Below are 19,446 nucleotides of genomic sequence, written 5' to 3' on the forward strand. Positions count from 1 at the left end.
CAAGCCATTTTCATTTAAATAGGATTATTAATTATTATAATGTATAATATATCTTATGCTTCAGCTCTCCTGCAAAAAGAAACCCCTTCGTGGTTCACAGAGCTTATGAAAGATAAGGAGACGAGAGGAGAAGGGTATTATTATATATTTGGTACTGGCAACACATCCCCACGCAGTTTGGGAGACAATCCTTTGCATAACATCTGCACAAATTTCAGTGCAAAAGTTAAATGAAATAGCCCACCCTGCCTCTTACATCACGTCCAAACTACAGTGGGTATATAAACAAAGAAATACTGTCTGACAACTGAGCACAAGTTACCAAAGAAATTAGAGGCCACTTACAAGCAGTACAGTCTCTCTTGTTTTGTGCATATAGAATAGACTATAAAAACTGTAGTGAACTTTTCTTATAAAGAATGTGGATCCTTCATAAATTACATACAGAGATTTGCAGTTATTATCAAATAATGTAAGCGTCCAGTTGCTGCCAGCCCATCATTTGTGCTCAAAGCTGCACGGCATTTATATTGTGTGATCAATGTGAGAGGCTTTCATATAGATAATTAAATTCAAAATCAGTGACAAAAGGAAGACAAGTTTAGATCAATTCACACTGGATAAAAGACTAGACACCATATCAATTTATGTATAAAACACTTTTATATATTATGTACATTTGGGGGCTTTAATATTTTACCAGAACAACAGTGAACATCTTCCTGTGCTTGGCAACAAACCAATTCCAGTGACTTAGGCAGAAATAGACTAACTCTGGTATTGCAACAGCTGCAAAGTGGTACATCCTCCAGGTAGTATTATGAGTCTTTGCAGTTACCAAAGTTGAAAACTTCACAGGTAATTGTTCCAGGTTGTCTACAAAACCAAACGCTGAACAGGAAAGGGTTTGGGGAGAACAGGGTTTCTTGTACCCACAAGTGTTTGTGATTTTGTTTTCCATATTTCACACAAGATAAACCCAAACATGCCAGGAAAGGTAAAAGGAAATCCCAGAATAGCTAAAACCCCATTACAAAACGAACCACAGTGTTTATTATACAAGAGACTGAGCTTTAACTCCCTTGTCTGAAAGACTGACACCAGGAAGCTCATGTAAATTCCAGTATCACACAATCTAGGTGAGAGAGACATAGAGAAAATGTGCGTCTATATTCTTCCTCCACTTTGTACTTGTTTCCCGTATAACTAATATTAATTGCATAAGAGCAGTACTTTAGTGACTGAGTCTTTTGACCAATTGTTAGTGGCATCCTCAGGAAAAAAATGAAGTTTCAAATCCTCAGCCTAAATCAGGAAGGAAAGACTGCTTAGGAAAATATTTTTTGTGACCTCCACTAGACATGCACACATAGAAGCTACTTTATATTTTTCTACTTCATGCATTATCTTCCCTCTGATTATCCAACCTGAACTCTCTGTTGATGGTGCAACTTCTCTGTTCTGTTGTTACAAGCAAATTGTCACAGTAAAAACTCACAGAGGATCTAAAATCAAACCACAGTGATAATTTTAGCCTTTTTTGGGGGGTGGGGAGTAACTTTATGTCATGACACAACCTCTAGTAGCATCTCTACCTCAAGCTCCTCCTGAGGCGGCTGTCAAATTTCAGATCAGTGTTACCGATGGAAAGAGGAGTCAGAGACCTCTGGTACAGGGAAGAACAGATGCTGGGTTTATCAGCTGCAGTTGAAATAGACTCAAGTAAGTATCTCTGGTGGGGAAAGAAGTGAGCAGGCTGCTGCTATGAAGCACATCTTTCAGGAGGCAAGCCACACGTGAGCATGAGGCAGTCAAGCAAAATGCCCATTCGAGCCTACTCACAAGCCTACTGTACTCTTCACTAGTACTGTCAATCCAGAAGCTTTCAAAAATGAGAAGGGAGATACCGCAAGCCTCTATACAGCTACCATTTCAGGTTCCCTCCTGGGAGCATGTCCCAGCTGTGGGCTTTAATAACCACAATCTCACAGTCAGTGCAAGGAGTCTTCCTCGTGTTGACATGAGCATGCCAAGTCTTTGCACAGACATAAGACACAGGCCCAGCTGCAGGACCAGAGTCCCACAGAGGCAGAGATGCAGGAATCTTAAATTCTGTTCTGGGGTTTAGTTTTTTTTTGTTATTGTTTGGTTAGTAGTTCATTCAATGCAGAGTATTCTTTAAAAGCCTGCTGCCATTATACATCTATATTCTGATGTCCGCAGTATGCCTTTCAAATCTTTTCAAGGGATGCACCTGGCTAGAAGCTAAGGGCTGTTGCTTTTTTAGCAGCTTTTCAGAAGCAGCAGGGCTGGTTTGAAGATCTATTTTACATAGGCAATATCAGGACATAAAAGAGCTCATATAGTTGTTTTTAAATGGGAAATATATCTTGAAGTGATGCAGCTGACAGTGAAATCACTGAAGAGGGGCTGAGGAGTTAGAATATTCAGGTAAAACCGGTGCAGCCTATGAAGTGAGAAAATAACACTTTAGATAGAAAACAAGCAGGAAAAAATTTAAGATCACATAAAATGATGATGAATGTCGGTATGTCTTTTTTTCTTAAAGTAGAACTCTTCCCTGAACAATAACAATATGAGACCAGTCTTATTCAATGTAATGAAGCTAGAGGAGAGAAAAGAATGTCAAAAAGTCCTAAAATCTGGAGCTCAACAGAAAAAAGCTGTGAAAATGGCTGAGAAACTTCTCAAGCAGAATGTCTTCTAAAACTTGGGTTTAAAGAGTGGGCAAGGGACTGGAGAAAAATGTAAGCAATAAAAATAAAATAATGGCAGCTGCATAAGAGTATAAGAACCCTCTGGGGTTTCCAGATTATTTTAGGGCCTCTCAGTCTGCTCCACAGAAATAGACAAATTGTTTATGTGAAGACCAAAGAGTTTTTTTCTGTCAGTATCCTACCACCCACTGATTTGAATTTTTTTTTTTTTTCTCTTCACACTACCAGCCTTCTAGCCACATCACAGGGACTACACAGGTATAACAAAACACAAAATAGGGTTCTGTATTCAACGATGCTCTGCCTTGCAAAGCTCATTCCTGTAACCATATCACCTGCCCAAAGTAGCAGAAGGAAAATGTAACAATCCCTTTGTGTTGTTATTAAATCAGCGGATAAACCTGTGAGCAAACATCTAGAGCAGAGAGGCTAAGGAAAAGTGAAGAAACATTTATTCAAGAAATGTAGAAAATACATGACTGAATTTACTGGAACACTATTTCCATTTCATTAATCATTTTGGCCAGGTACAAACTGCTGCTGGGCCCTAGAACAGAGCACTGAAACCCACTACTTAATTCTGCATCTGACTAGTAGTTCTTCTCTCCTGAGTTGCATGCCTTTCTCTGTCTTTAGTTTTATTTCAGATAACTCAGCTATGTGCTTTGGTGGCCATTCTGATCAGCAGCCCTAGTTTACTGTACCCACTGCAGGTAGCTTATGTAATTCATGGTTTTAATTTTTGTGCAAAGCACCTAGTACAATGGTGAGAGGCTCCATTTAAAATTACCTACATAAATAAGTAAATATAACACCATTAGCATATAACAGATTGTGCTTATCAAACTATAAACACTGTAGGTTCAGAAAGTTCAGTGGCAGTGTGACTACCAATGTAGCGAAGGAACATGTATTTATTTTCTAATAGGTCTAACAGACCCTAAAATGTAGCATAATACAGTAATAATCTTCTCACAATTTGCTAGGTAGCATTTAGGGTTCTCATTCTTGTCTTCACATTGCATCAGTAGCTTTTCCTGGGCAACACACCCCCTTGTGCTAGACACAAAAGCATAAAAGTTATATACAGCTGAAAACCATCTACCCCAACTCCCCTGAAAAAATTAACAGTGGGAATGATGTACAAGACAGGTGAGAAGTATGCACCCAGACGTAAACCTTCTGAAAGCTGTTGTCTACCAAGTGATATCCAGGATCCTGGACTTTCCAGCCCTACATCCACAAGTCAGTGCAAGTCTCAAGCAATTTGAGCATCTGCTCAGAGCACTGACGGAATGGCATGTTCCAGGGGAGTACTTGCCATCTTACATACCCACTTTCAGAGACAGGACACCAGCCTAACAGGGACGTTAGGCATGCTGCATGCTACAGCCATTAGTATGAGCTGCTGTGAGTCTGGCAGCAGTGGTTTTGACCATCTCCATTTGTCTGCCCTGCTTCCTGCCAAAAACTATCCATCTTTGCCACAGCTGACACTGAGCGTATGTGCGTGTCTCCACTGCTTCAGCAGCACATCCAGCATCTGGACTTGAAATGACTGTCATCAGCAGCTCCAGTCTGCTGGCTCCAGTACCAAGGGTGAATCTGTGGAAGAGGAATGGAAGGAGGCCATGGGAGAGAGTGACAGCACACGACCAAAGCTGGTAGAGTATGATATATGTAACAACTCATCTCACAGCTCCCTTAAAAGCTGTCTTCAAATGCTTTGTCACATCAGAATGAATGAAAGGTAAGTCTGATGGCCTCTGTTCACCAAACAGTATTTTGCTGGTTTTTCTTTTCGTTCTAGAAAGTGGCACTGATCTGTATGCTACGCAGAATAAATCACCAGGGCGATTTCTTTCACTGTCGTTGTAAAAACAAGTTTAGCAACATTTATATTTTGCTGTGATTGAACCTCCCCACAGAGCTGCCATTCACAAATTTTAAATGACACAATATGCTTCACACCTCAGTAATTATATTCCAAGTTATCAAGTTCACACACGCTCCCTTCTTCTAGCGACCCACGTGTGCTTGAGAGAAATTACTTCTGAATATGCTTAATTTTAAAGTCTTCATTTTACACACTGTATGTAATCAAACTTTTTATTAAACATTGCCAAGCAATCTGTCTCATTTAAAATGAGCTGCTAGAAGAGGTAAAGGTCCATTAAGCCGTTAATTGCACACTATAACTCTGATTTCTTGAAAAGTTATGTTGAATATAGTTTCCCCAAACGCTTAATTCCGTATTTACCTAATTCTCCTGCCACAGCTACTACACTGGTCAGGTATATGATAACAAATCAATACAGCCACGCCAGCAAAATTCTCCCATGTAGAGGGAGCAAAAAGGATGATTTCATTTCCATTTCTCTTGTTTGAGTTTGATATGGGGAATTTGACTGTACAGGTACAAAACACAATTCTGCTAATGTAGAAATACAAGCACACCCTAAAGGCAGAGTGCTTCTGTTACAGTAATGGCTTAAGTGATTTGAGAACTCAAATTCATTGCAAGTAAACCTCAATTAGACTTCAAAATCAAAGTCAAGCAAGTGACATAGAAAATATTATATGCCACTGTTTTTAAATTACTTATAATGGAGGTAAAAAATACTTCAGGCTGTGAAAATAAAATTGAGATTACTCCAAAAACATATAAGTCACATACATTTTCAAAAAGACTGCCATCTCTTATATATGGTTCTGACATGGTTTGAATGCAGGTCTTTGTATGCAAAAACCATCATCAAAACATTTAGATTTGACTATACCAAACTCAAGAAACATCAGCACTTTTTACATACTAGCTAATTAACCAGAACTTACTTCATATCATGTACCCTTGTCAAATAAAATAGTGTTTCTCATTCTTAAATGACTTTATATCCATCTTTGTTTTAGTTTGTAGTAACTTGAATCATATGATCATGAAATTAGAGAGGGTGGAAAAGGATGAAGCATATATTCATTTCTCTCAAAAGACACATAACTCAAAGCACACTATCACATGAATGTTGACAGTTATTTTTCCTTTTTTTGCCCCCCCTATTCAATCAGCTCTGCAGATCTCACAGCACTGAGAACAAAATAATTAGCACTGGTATGTCTAAATTTATTACGTCTAGTAGACTTTGTCAGGGGAATCTCCTCCAAGCCTTATGACCTGTCCATAGAAACATCTTCAGCCATCTGGCTTTCCAGCCTCTTATCAAAGCCATGCTGTTTAAAAACAGCAAGGCATCTTCCCAGCAAGAATTTGTGGTCAATCCCTTCCCACTCTGGAAGGCCTGGGATGGCTCTGAATCGCCAGGCATGCCTTCCTCACATACAGCAACATACTTCACCACACCGTCCACAGCGGACAACCACAACCAACAACCCAGCGGCGGAAACACCAGAATTTAGCCCTTTTATTGATACTTGTGCTTACAGCTCTGGCTTTCCTGGGCCACAGGCAGGAAGAAGGTTATCTTAGCTCTTTTTCACACAATAGAAAAAACACCCAAAGAAATCAAAAGGGCCCCAAATTTACAAAAGAAAACATCATGAGTATTTTGTTAAGTACAAACAGCCTTGAAAGATATCAGCACTATCTTTCAAATTACAATAGCTGTTCAGGGCCTGAGACTTCAGATTAAGAGAATTAAATTTCCAAAACTCAGTGGAGTGTGTGCTTATTTAATTAAAAGCAGGCAGAATTTCATTTGCACTTCATTGTTAAGAATACCACCTATAATATCACATTTTGGCAGTGCAGCTTAACTCCAATTTATACTAAAAGCATACTTCATCAAACTCATTCTGAAGTTCATTACAAACGCTAAATGCCAGTACTATTTGCTATAGAGATCCCATCCCATTTGGACGTTTAAATAGGCAAACATGGTCAGATAAACTTGGAACGTCTTGTGAATATTCTGCACTTTTTCAGATGAAGTCTTTTGTATTTGAGCTGTTACTGTAAGCTACGTTATGTATCTTTGATTTTAAATTTTCACAGGTATGGCTCAAGGTCTTGAAAAACTACAGAAGTTCCTTGCTTGTACCTGTGTCTATAAGGTGCATCAGGTTATTTTATTTTCCTCTCACAAATGAAGCAGCATATTATACTTATTACTAGACTATATCACACACAGCATGGATTTCTCACTGACTGACAGAGATTTGCCCATATGCACTGCCTTCAGACAATGTATATGGCCCAGACCATGCCCTTTAAGGCTGGCAGGTAGTTAAACTTTCTCCCACCCAAAGAAGAAAGAGAAGCAACAGCATCCCATTTACTGAGATAGCCACTCAAGAGAGCTGGAAAGTGCTACTGGAAAATCAGAGGCCTCCCTCTTTCTTCTGAGCAGCTATGTTAGTCAAGTAGGCGGGAGGAGAGGCACTGCTCTTACTCATTTTGGCTCGGGCAAGCTTGGTTACCTGACCTATTTCATGGTTGTTTAGGCTTCTTCCTTGGCTAAGGTAATCTGTTGCTGACAGATTTACAAACTCCTTTCAATGTACTACCGCAACACATTTAACTCATCACAAATAAACACAGGCAAAGTCATGGACAATAATACAGAAATTATCCACTTGTCCTTCTATCTATCTATCTTCTATCTATCCTTCTATTTACATAGAAGGAACACAACCAAGTAGAATTAGGAGGTCTTTTTTTAATCCAGGCTCAGCCACTGTCTTCATACACTGTCTCAGTCATGCCACTTTAGAGGTCTGTCCAGTTTCTTACTCCAGTTTGAAAGCATGTAATACCCAAAGAGCTAAAAGGGCAGGCTGTAATAACAGTTATTGTAAATGTGTTGTTTCATGATTGCAGATAAAAATCAAGTGGTCAAAACCATCCATACATACTTTTTGCAGCAGAGAAAACATTTCCCAAGTATGTTACTAAAAAAGACACATTATACTGTTTATACCATATTAATCATAGAATCATAGAATAGTTTGTGTTGGAAGGGACCTTTAAAGATTGCCCCTCTGCAATGAGTAGGAACATCTTCAACTAGATCAGGTTGCTCAGAGCCCTATCCAACCATGTTTCCAGGGATAGGGGATTGACTACCTCTCTGGGCAACCTGTTCCAATGTCTCACCACCCTTATTGTAAAAAATCTCTTCCTTATATCTAGCCTAAATCTTCCCTCTTTTAGTTTAAAGCCATTACCCCTTGTCCTATCACAACAGGCCCTGCTAAAAAGTTTGTCCCCATCTTTCTCCTGTAGGCCCCCTTTAAGTACTGGAAGGCCACAATGAGGTCTTGCCAGAGCCTTCTCTTCTCCAGGCTGAACAACCCCAACTCTCTCAGCCTGTCTTCATCAGAGACATGCTCCAGTCCTCTGATCATCTTCATTGCCCTCCTCTGGACCCGCTCCAACAGGTCCATGTCCTTCTTATGTTGAGGGCTCCAGAGCTGGATGCAATATTCCAGGTGGGGTCTCACGAGAGCGGAGTTGAGGGGCAGAATCACCTCCCTTGACCTGCTGGCCACGCTTCTGTTGATGCAGCCCAGGATACGGTTGACCTTCTGGGCTGTGAGCACACATTGTTGGCTCATGTCCAGCTTTTCATCACTAGTACCCCCAAGTCTCTCAGCAGGGCTGCTCTCAATCCCTTCATCCCCCCGCCTGTATTGATACAAGGGGTTGCCCCAACCCAAGTGCGGGACCTTGTACTTGGCCTGGTTGAACTTCACGAGGTTGGCATGGACCCACTTCTCAGGCTTGTCCAGGCCCCTCTGGATGGCATCCAGTCCCTCAGGCGTGTCAACCGCACCACTCAGCTTGGTGTTGTCTGCAAACTTGCTGAGGGTGCATTCAATCCCACTATGTCATTGATGAAGATATTGAACAGTACTGGTCCCAATACAGACCCTGAAGGGCACCACTTGTCAACAATCTCCATCTGGACATTGAGCTGTTGACCACTACACTCTGGATGCGACCATCCAACTAATTCCTCATCCACCGAACACTCCAGCCATCAAATCCATATTTTTCCGGATTGGAGAGAAGGATGTTGTGAGGGACCATGTCAAAGGCCTTACAGAAGTCCAGATAGATGACATCTGTTGCTCTTCACTTGTCCACTGATGTACTCACTCCATCATAGAAGGCCACGAGGTTGGTCAGGCAGGACTTAAGCCATGCTGCCTGTCTTGAATCACCTCCCTGTCCTCCACATGCCTTAGCATAGCTTTTAGGAGGATTCGTTCCATGATCTTCTCAGGCACAGAGGTGAGGCTTGCAGGTTGGTAGTTCCCGGGGTCCTCCTTTCTACCTTTTTTAAAAATGGGTGCAATGTTTCCCTTTTTCCAGTCACTGGGATCTTCACCTGACTGCCGTGACTTTTCAAATACCACGGAGAGTGGCTTGACAACTATATCAGCCAATTCTGTCAGGACTCTGAGAGGCACCTCCTCAGGTTCCATAGACTTCTGTATGTTCAGGTTCCTCAGGTGGTCACAAACCTGATCTTCTTTTACAGACTTTGCTCTCCCAGGCCCTGCCTTGCAGTCCATCCACTAGAGAGGTGTGGGAAGGGAGATTGCCATTGAAGACTGAGGCAAAAAAGTCATTGAGTACCTCAGTCTTCTCCTTATCCATTGTCACCAGTTTGCCAGCATTGCTCATCAGGGAGGGTGCACCGCTTTTGACCTTCCTTTCTGGCTGACATACCTGTAGAAGCCCTTCTTACTCTTCTTTTTGTCCCTTGCCAAGTTCAGCTCCAGCTGAGCCTTGGCCTTTCTGACTCCACCCTGACACAACCGGGCAGCATCCCTATATGCTTCCCAGGACACCTCTCCCTGTTTCCACTGCCTGTGCATTTCCTTCTTGCCCTTTAGTTTGACCAGCAGGTCTCAGCCTTCTTTTCCTGATTTCTTACACCTGGGGATTGAGTGCTCTTGTGCTGTATGGAAAGCATCCTTAAAGATCTGCCAGCTCTGTTGTGCTCCCTTGTCCCCGAGGGCAGTTTCCCAGGGGGTCCTATTGACTAACTCCTTGAAGAGCTTAAAGTTTGCTTTCCTGAAATTCAGGGTCCTCACTTTACTCTTTGCCTAACCCATATCCCTCAGTACTGCAAACTCCACCAGTGCATGATCCCTGCAGCCCAAGCTGCCTCCAATCTTGACATCACCAATTAGCTGACTTGTGTTGGTGACAATCAGGTCCAGTATCACATCCCCTCTGGTAGGGCTGTCTATTACATGGCTTAAGAAGTTGTCTTTGATGCACTCCAGGAATCTCCTGGACTGCATACAGCTCACCATGCCACTTTTCTAGCAGATGTCAGATATTAATGGAGTTGACACTAAGCATTTTGGCATAATAAAAATTCTCATCTATGTGGCCTGCTGTTTAGTCCATGGAAGGCCAGACAGGCTTGTACAAGTGGACTTCAAGGTTTGGACCATATCTGTGTGGGACTACAGGTTTTCCAGACCGGCAGGGCTAGCAGAGCAGCTCTTATCTAACAGAACGTATTGGATTCTAGTCTTCGCTTTCCACAGAAAGACTGTGTGAAATAAAACTACCTTCAGCTTACCACGGATCCACTTACCATCCTAAAAGATGGCGGAGTGAGACAGCACCCAGGATTTTGGCACCAGGATTTTGGTACCAATGGGTCACTGAAATTTTTCTTATCAGGGCAAAAGTTACTAGGATTCTGCCTCACATCTCTTGCAGAGTGCTTCCCTTGTTAGCGCAAAAGCTTCAGCATTATATTCCAGAGGTCAGTTTTAGTATTGTTCATCATCTTTGGCCTTTTGGTGTGTTTTTCTTTTTTTTTCTTCCTGCAAGACAACACTGTTTTCATAGGTAGTTTACTCACAAGTCAGAAAAATCTGGTCTGTGAACAGATTTTCCAAATAAGTGATTCATATCTCTAAAACCTCCTTTATCGCATCACAGGTATTGTGCAAAAAATGTAGTGAAATACTAAACACCTTAAAAAAGGTAAAGAAAGACAAATGAAAAGAAGTGGTAACAGGTTGGCTGAGAAAAGTCTGAGTGCTGAAAAGCTCTTTTGAACACTATTCACTGTGAACCCTGGATTCATTACAAGCCTAAGGAGTCTTCATAAAATCCAAAGCATACACATCTTACTCCTCTAAACAGTCTCATCATCCAAAAGCTTGCAATAAATTCTAAAGTATTAGCAACATGTTATTGAGCTGGCACTCAATAATACTAATGATGCAATTTTCTTCTGCCTTGAAACATACCAAATATACTAAAAAAATCCAGCAAATTAAACCTGGATTCACTAGATATTATTAACCTCATATAAAGGAGACAGGTCTGTTCAAAGACTTGCTTCATTTATCTTTCATATTCCTGTATCTTACCATGGCTCATGCTGCTTCTTAAAGGCACCCTTTAATTTCAAGGACACTATCTTTGCTTGCAACCTTCATATTAGAAGTAGAAAGTTTAAACCGGGTGAGAAACTTGAATCAATGAAATAAGCAGACAAACAAAAGAAAGAATAAAGAAAGTTAGAAGGAACTCATTAATATTGCCAGCATATACTGCAAAGGTCTATCTGAGTTTTAGGCACTTATTTGCTGCATATTTTCAAACTACCAATGAAAGCTAGTGTATTTAGCTTCAAAGAACTAGATGCTCAAAGTGATCAAGTTAATTAAATAATTTTCTCTTCTTCAAGTCAATGTGGTTTCCTATATAATACCTCTCTGTACAAAATCTCAGAGTCTTTCATTTTTGCTCCATTCATATCAGTATCAACCAGTTTATGGACCACATTATCACTTTCACCTAGCATGAACTTTCAGAACAAAAACAAACAGGAAAAATCGTCTTCTGACAAATTTTACATTCTAGAAGAATTCCCACAAAGACTGCTTCCATTCATTCTGGAAATCTATTGTGCCTGCAGGTTTCCTCTACTCATTTGAAATACCCATGCCATTTCCTCATCTTTACAATACATTTTTGTCTTCCCCTACCACCCAGAACATTTGATCAGGTCACATCACTATTTAAATAATCATTTATTCTGTCTCAGTTACCACACCCTTGATTGTCATACTGCAGGACTCTTTTTAATGACCCCATTCTATTTTGGCTACACATTTCAGAAATATGAAGGCAATCCAGAACAAGTTTAGAGACAAGGTCAATGGGATTGGAGTGGGAATGAAGTATACACCTCAGTGTAGAATGGAAGTGCAAGGAGAACCTAGAGGAGCTTATCTTGTTGAACCCGTGAAAACAAGAGAATGGGACAGGCCTCCTCTACATAAACGCATCAGAAGAGGTTAATAGTAGAAAAGACCACAAAAGCCTAGAGGTAACAGAAAATTTTGGCACAGAAACAAAAGGAAACTGGCTTCTCATGAGGCTATGCGAGAGGGAGTTTTCTAGCCCTCCCAGTGGGGAAAGATCATCGACAGTAGCTGTACCATGTAATAGCAGGAGATGAGATACAAAAACCCTGAAGGTCATGTGCATTCCCATACTCTTGAACCATACCAGTTGGGATGTCTTTATGACTTGGCTCTCCTGAAACCTGGCACCCAAAAACCCTTACTGGGCCTTCACACTCTCATTTCATCACCTTCAGACTAAGGCAGCCGGTTTGCACCACGTCATTACCCCATCCTCCCGTATTCCCTGTTCTGCTTACTCAGTTTCTTCAGCTCAACACTGCTGCTGCAACGCTCCCACTGGCTCCGCTCCCTCAGGCGTTTAACAAATCACCAGGGCAGCCTGGAAGCTGCCCAGCTACCCTGCTTTTTGCCACAGAAAGGTTCAAATTTTCAGCAGGGCAGCAATGGCCTCGGTAACAAGCCGTTACATATTTAATGAACACAGCTAGATGGCATCTGCCTGTGGCCCAGTGGTTTCTCAGTGCTGAGGAGAGAAAAAAAGGCTATAACCATGAACAGATGTGAGGTATTAACTGAGAATTTCAGCAAGACAGCAGGTTTCAGAGAGGCAGCAAAAGAGAAAAAAACCTCCAGCATTAGGACTACAGCATCTAGAAGGGTGCTGTAAATAACTTGCTCATCAGAGAAAAAGAGAGCTAAAGGCATGTACCACTGTCTGGCAAAGCAAATGTGTTTGTTCTGTCTGTAAGAAGACCAGATGAGCTACAGATAGTCTGGAACAACGCATAAAAGCCAATGGCATTATTAGAGATGAGAAGGCAGATGCAGTTATACTTGATGTAACAGGGAATGTAATGAAATCCCTCAAACACTACAGAGTCAACCGCCCCCAAAGTTGCTACTACTTACAGATCATATCTGCTTCTGGAGAAATAATAATGGACGTTCCTGAATACATCGCTATATTCGGAAAGTTAGAAGTTCACCGGTAGTTTAGAAAGATATATATTAAACATGTAAATAATACACCATCAACTAGCTAGCTCCTGTTCATAATCATAAGCATTTCAGTGGATAGCAGTGTTTGAAGTGCTAAAAATCAAGACAGGATCATGAAGTGTTTGTAACAAAAACAGTACCAAAGAGCTGAGGAAACAGAACAGTAAGTAGAGTCAGAGTTGATATGCATTTGGATGGGAAAAAAAGACTCATAATGCAAATGATGACTGTTTAAAGATTGAAATCTGCTGGTTAAAACTGCAGCAAGGTGGGGTTCAGGTAGCAAATACATGGATGAGTGTAACAAGCTCTGCCTTTCAGCAGAAGTGACACCAGGAATTTCAGATTCATTGAGACACAGATGCCACTAGGGAAGCCCTTGGGAATGCTGTAGTGTCTCTTCAACAACTTAATTATAAAAAGAGATGAAGTATTCAGATTGCTTTACAAGTAAACTAAATAAGATTCAAAATGGAGCTCAATACTGGGTTTGCTAACTTCACAGAAATATTATTAGACTACTTAAAACGGTGCAGTAATAAATTACCTCTATGCTTCTGAAAACATAGATGAATTAGCCTTTCCCAGGGTTATGATGTTAAATATAACAGAAGATATAAACAGCATAGGTTAAACTTTCATCAGTCATGAACTTCTTGGTAGAGGATCATTGAGTAAGCTCCAGATGGTGGAGCGAAACAGGAAGTGTGTGCAGTCTTCAAAAATATTAGACATGAGAAAAAATACCAGCTGAATTTTGGACAACACACATAACTCAAGATGGCATTCAAAATTTCTTAACTTGACTTGAAACAAATGGAGCACCTCTTTGATGCTACCTAACTTATGCTGAGAAACAGAAGTGTGCTGAAGTCAAAACAAAGTTGTCAAGAACAACAGGTGCACACAGGGGATGGCAGAAATTACTTTTGTGCTAACTATCTGGTCTTCCAAAAGCCTTATTTAAAAAGCAAATAATCCTCAAGGCCAGAAATGAAGTTGTCAGATTCCCCTGGAGCTGGCAAAGGGACTGCTAGGGTTCCCAATAGCTAGACAGGACTATGTTATTACTCTCACTAAACAGCCAGAGCAACACGTGTTACCAGAAGAGTCACAGACCAGTTTCTCACTATACTGCTTCTTAGGAAGCAGCTGCAAATCCAGGAGAAGGAGGAATACTGCATTTCTTCTACAAGTATTGTGCTTCCATATAAACCCAGAAAGACGCAAAGAGATGAAGAGAAGAAAAAAATAGAATTTGCATTGGGGAAATTTCATTATTTGTATTAAAGTATGTTGTTCCAATTGGAATATCTCATTCATCAGCTCAGATGCCCTCTCGCAGGCTTTCCCGTGAACACAGAGACCAAAAGAGCAGCTGAGGAGGCAGCGAGGCTGTGTGCATTTAAAAAATGTGAACTAACATGGTGGCCTGAATCCAAGTAAGCCTGTAGCATTCTCCCTACTCTGAATATTATTTAGAGAGCAATGACGTAGCAAGATCACTTTTAAACTTATCCTCCATTGCTTCTTTGTCACAGCCACATTATAAAAGCTGATTCCTGAGGTTTCTTTCTAAATTGGGAAGGAAAAAAATTAAAGGTCGTATCCACCCTTTTTCAATCCTCTTTGCAAAATACTGTCTAACCACCAACAGAAATTAAACTGAGAATTGCCCAGCAGCATTAAATCTTTTGTGTCCATAAACTAGTAATCTTGACCTCCAGATTTTAATTTATTTTAGTGAAATTTTTAGTGAAATTTTAGTGAAATATTTATTTCCTTCAATAAATGACATATTCCAGATTTGGCTCTCTTTGCAAGAAAGATTACTCAAACAGCATGACCATTAATGTACAAATTGTATTTACTGCAATCTCTTCATATAAACCATGAAAGTGTAAATCTGACTACCAGAAAAGTAACAGACGGTATTAGCAAATTCCTTTCTAAAGCTTCAGTTTATCAAGTTAATGGTTAATGAATTTTTTAAAACAGAGATAAAAGTCCAGGAGCAAAGTTCCAAAGTAAATCAGACTGATTTCATTGGTTCTTAATCCAGTTTCCTAACTCATTAAAAAGTAAAAGTACCTGTTACCCTGTCCAGAAGCTTTTTACTACCTTGCATAGGATTGCAAAGAGTAAACCCACCAAAAGTAATGGATTGGCTCCTAGAAACAACTATTTATAAAATAGAGTCCTTCGTCTTCATTTTAAGTTTACTATCCATCCCACTAGCTTTTTTCTTTTAGTGCTAAGAAGAAAGAAACATAGGTTCTCACAGTTGCATAAAAGGCTAGGTATGGCCAGGAGAAAACAAGAAGCATCTGCACCAAAGCCATTGCTCTGTGGTCACTTAGTGCATAACAGAGCACAGTGTTGAGATGCCAGCCAGCTCACTGTGGGCACACTGGGATTGTTTCATTGCATGTCTATGTAAAATCATTTCATGAACCATGAGGAAAAAGATCACCCCTCTTGCCTATTATCAAGCTCTTCCAAAAAAACCTATCAATTATTCATAATTATCTTCTAATGCTTCTCCCATTTGTCATGTACAGTCACCCCAGTGAGCACTGTCTCCTTTTGCGAGACTTCGCCAACCGTGGTATTTCAGACTTGCCCTGGCAGCTGAGCAGCAGGATCAGGAAATGCAGCATTTGCAAATGGCGTTATAAAATAAGCATGCAAAACGGCTGAACCACCCTAGTATTGAAACAAGGTTTTCAAGTTGATAGGTACCATTAAGGAGGACAGGATGCAGCACTCAGATGTCACTCATCCGTACAGTCTCCCGTCGATGACCTTTGCAAAGGACAAATCAATACTAAGCAGATACTGTATCTACCACTTCTTACTGTGTAGGAAAGGTCAGCCAATTTTCATGTATGTATCAGTTCGAATATTACTGTTTTCAGACACAGAACTGCTTAAACCTGGGAATAAAGAAAAAATTTTTATCTTGTGCATAGCACCATTTCAGAACATGTGATAATGTAAAAAAAAGACTTGGAATGGAAACTTATTTCATAAGCAAGGTACAATGTTCATAGAAGGAATGTACAGCTTTACCTTGCTATCATGAAATGATCTCTACAAATACAATGTAAATTAAATTATAAACATCATTTAAAAGACTGCTTCCTTAGCAAAATCCAATACCACCTGTGTGTTTTACCACAGAAGCAAATATTTTGTTAAAATACTAAACTGTTTACATTCATTTTGTGCATGACCGCTGCACCTTCTTTCATTCGTATGTGCAGGCCACAGAGATTATTCTCCTCTTATAGTTCACTTAGATGTGATATTTTGAGAGAGGCTTTTATAGAAATACACGTTTTGATTCTATATTTAAAGTTGATCCCATTTAGCTCAATGCCAAATCCTTTTAGATTCAGTGAGCAAATTCTATAATACACATATTGCCAGGGTCTACGAGATGCCTGGTGCTGAAATCTTAGCTGAAATTTCTTGCCTTTTTTTTTTTTTATAATATATATTTGAAATCCCAAAGTATGCTTAACTTTAATATTTCATAGTACCTGAAAGTTCAAGGATGAACATCAGAACTCTATTAAATTCAATAACACTGTGTTTAAATGAAAAAGGCATCCTGTTGCACATCTTAAACACACCACAAACATAAAACACTAAAACTTCAGTCTGGCTCTGGTTAGAAGATACTGCTGCACTATTGATATTGCAAGTGTAAGATCTACAAGGACATGTTTTAAAATATTCAGAAAGGTAGTATTGTAAAATGCTTGCATATGGGGAAAGGGTTATTTAATACTCAATGTAATGAATTTCTGAGTTGCATTATCTCTGCAGCATCGTAAGGAGATATTGCAGTCATGTTCTTTAGCTGTACGGAAACGGAGCAATGGCATTTCCACACATCCGTAAGCAAAGTCATAAAAAGGATCTATAATCTTTTGATGCATACATTTAATACATTTAGGTAAGGTTTATTACAGTTCTTACTTCCTCTTCTCAGCGTCACTCATGGTTAATGTAGAGATACACACAATGTTAAAAATCTCTCAGCAGTTCATTTCAAGTAAAGAGAAGCAATGTTTTTAAGAATAAAATAGTTATTTGGTTGGTCAAGAGGGAAGCCATTTTGATTATTGTAATTTTGTAACTCATAGAGAACATCCATTGACTCAAATATTTAATAATTTATGTCATTTTCTTGCAAATCCATTTTCTAAGAATGGTTTCTGTCTGTCAAGCAAATATGAAGGCAAAACCAAATCATACAGCTTTGTACTGTGAAACAGAGTGCACTGGCAGATTAGGAAAGTCTATTCTGGTGCTGCAATCACCAATATCAACAAATATAAATCAGAAATTAAGCTCTGTGTTTATTTTTAATTAGTGGCTTGTGTCATCCCATCAGAAAATCAAATTAAATATTAAAATAAATCATAGAATCATAGAATGGATAGAGTTGGAAGGGACCTCAAAGATCATCTAGTTCCAGCCCCCCTGCCATGGGCAGGGACACCTCCCACTAGACCAGGCTGCTCAAAGCCCCATCCAACCTGGCCTTGAACACTTCCAGGCATGGAGCATTCACAACTTCTCTGGGCAACTTGTTCCAGTGTCTCACCACCCTCAAGGTAAAGAATTTTTTCCTAATATCTAGTCTAAATCTACTCTCTTTCAGTTCAAAACCATTACCACTCATCCTATTGCTACACTCCCTGATAAAAGAGTCCCTCCCCAGTATGGCTTTTTTTCAGTGTTTGAGTGAAAGACAATACAATAAGATTGTCTTGGAGTCAAACACTGAAAGAAAGCCATACTTCTGACTGCAGCCATGTACCAAACGCAGAATTATAAGCAAGCAATTAATTTTAAGATTTCTGAAACTACCCACAGATTTATTCTTTCACTGAGGATATCCAGTCTATGTGCTGTGATGCAGGACAGAGCTGCCTGTCTCCCCGTCTTGTCATATTGCTTATTTTGATTAGCTGCAATGGCATGGAAATATAGATTTTTAATATACTTTTATTGCCTTTCAGATAGATGACTTACTGACAGTGGTTTGGGGGCATTTTCTTCCTGAATTTTTATGATTATGCCTTTTTGATGACTATGTTTTTTAAATTTTTATTAGGGAATAATAGTTGAATTTCTATAGGGATAGATGACAAATTCTATCAGGTGCAATACTGAAAATGTCCCTTTGGATGCAGAGTTGTTGGTTGTTTTGTGTTTTTTTTAAAAAAAAAAAAGAAACATCCCAAAACCCCAATATAATCACTGGAATGATTCTTGTCATCTCCCATCCTGCTCTTATAAGTCTCACACTTTTTTAAAGCAGGATCCAAAATAAAACAAGCTAAAGATGTCAGTTCTTTTAAAGTCATCTATATAAGTTACACAGTGGAAGTCTATTTCCTTACTACCTAACAATCAAGAACACAGAGTAAAATAATAATTATTCTAGAAACAGCTATACTTTCTATTGTGCCTTCATAAGAAGAACGATTAAATGGCAATACTGAAATATCACTGAGAGTAAATGGAAACCAGATTGTTAATGCTGCATGTGGGCACACAGGTATGCTCAGGAGACTCTGCAGGGCTGTAGGTGTTGCTGTACCTGGCTATAAGTGTCTGCTTTTGAAAACAGCTGTTCCTCATAGATAGGAATATCCGCTTTGATTTCATTTGGCCATACAGTAATAGGTTTTCATCCTGCACAGCATAACAGAGTGTAGCAGAAGAAGCAAAAATAAATACTTTCTCCAGGTGGGCTAGAGGAACAGGTTATAGCGACCTAGAAAACTTAGGTTTTTACACCCTTATAAAAGTGCAGTCAGAGAAAAAGCAGCAGAAAGGTGTAAGGCAGATTTTCTTCATTGCAGCTATGAATACTACAGTGCTGTGATTCCATTGCTATTGATCTGAATTCTGTGATGTGTTTTGGAGAAATCTTTGCTCTTAAGGAAGATGATAAAACAAAGAGGAATCCATGACACGTCTTTCCTTGCACAAAGAGTGCCGCTAAAAGCAGGCAAATAAACTAAAAGCATACATATTCTTCAATAAAGACATATTTTATAAAATAGTAAGTGTTACCTAAAACAAACCCCTAAAACCAACAACCGAAGCTGTACACATATATATATTCATGGTGTGAACTAATGGCAAGAAGTGTACATTCAGTACACACTATCCTGAACTTTCAGGGGAATACCTCATTTAGAGATTCAGTTCACTTTCTGGCCCATACCCAGAAGCCCCAACACTCAATTTTACCTTTTCTTTTTCTTTTGCTCTTAAAAACTACACTAAAACTACGTTGAAAGGTATTTTATTA

The 19,446-nt window shown here is 39.7% G+C and overlaps 1 protein-coding gene across 1 annotated transcript in view; it reads right to left on the reverse strand.

The window, feature by feature from the left end:
• MOCOS (molybdenum cofactor sulfurase) overlaps nucleotides 1–19,446 on the reverse strand; it is a gene marked incomplete at its 5' end in the record, with an annotated part of 232,069 nt that overhangs the window by 184,072 nt on the left and 28,551 nt on the right. The window lies entirely within an intron of this gene.

Source organism: Vanellus vanellus (genome assembly GCF_965231255.1).
Source record: "Vanellus vanellus genome assembly, chromosome: 2".
Classification (NCBI taxonomy): Eukaryota; Metazoa; Chordata; class Aves; order Charadriiformes; family Charadriidae; genus Vanellus; species Vanellus vanellus.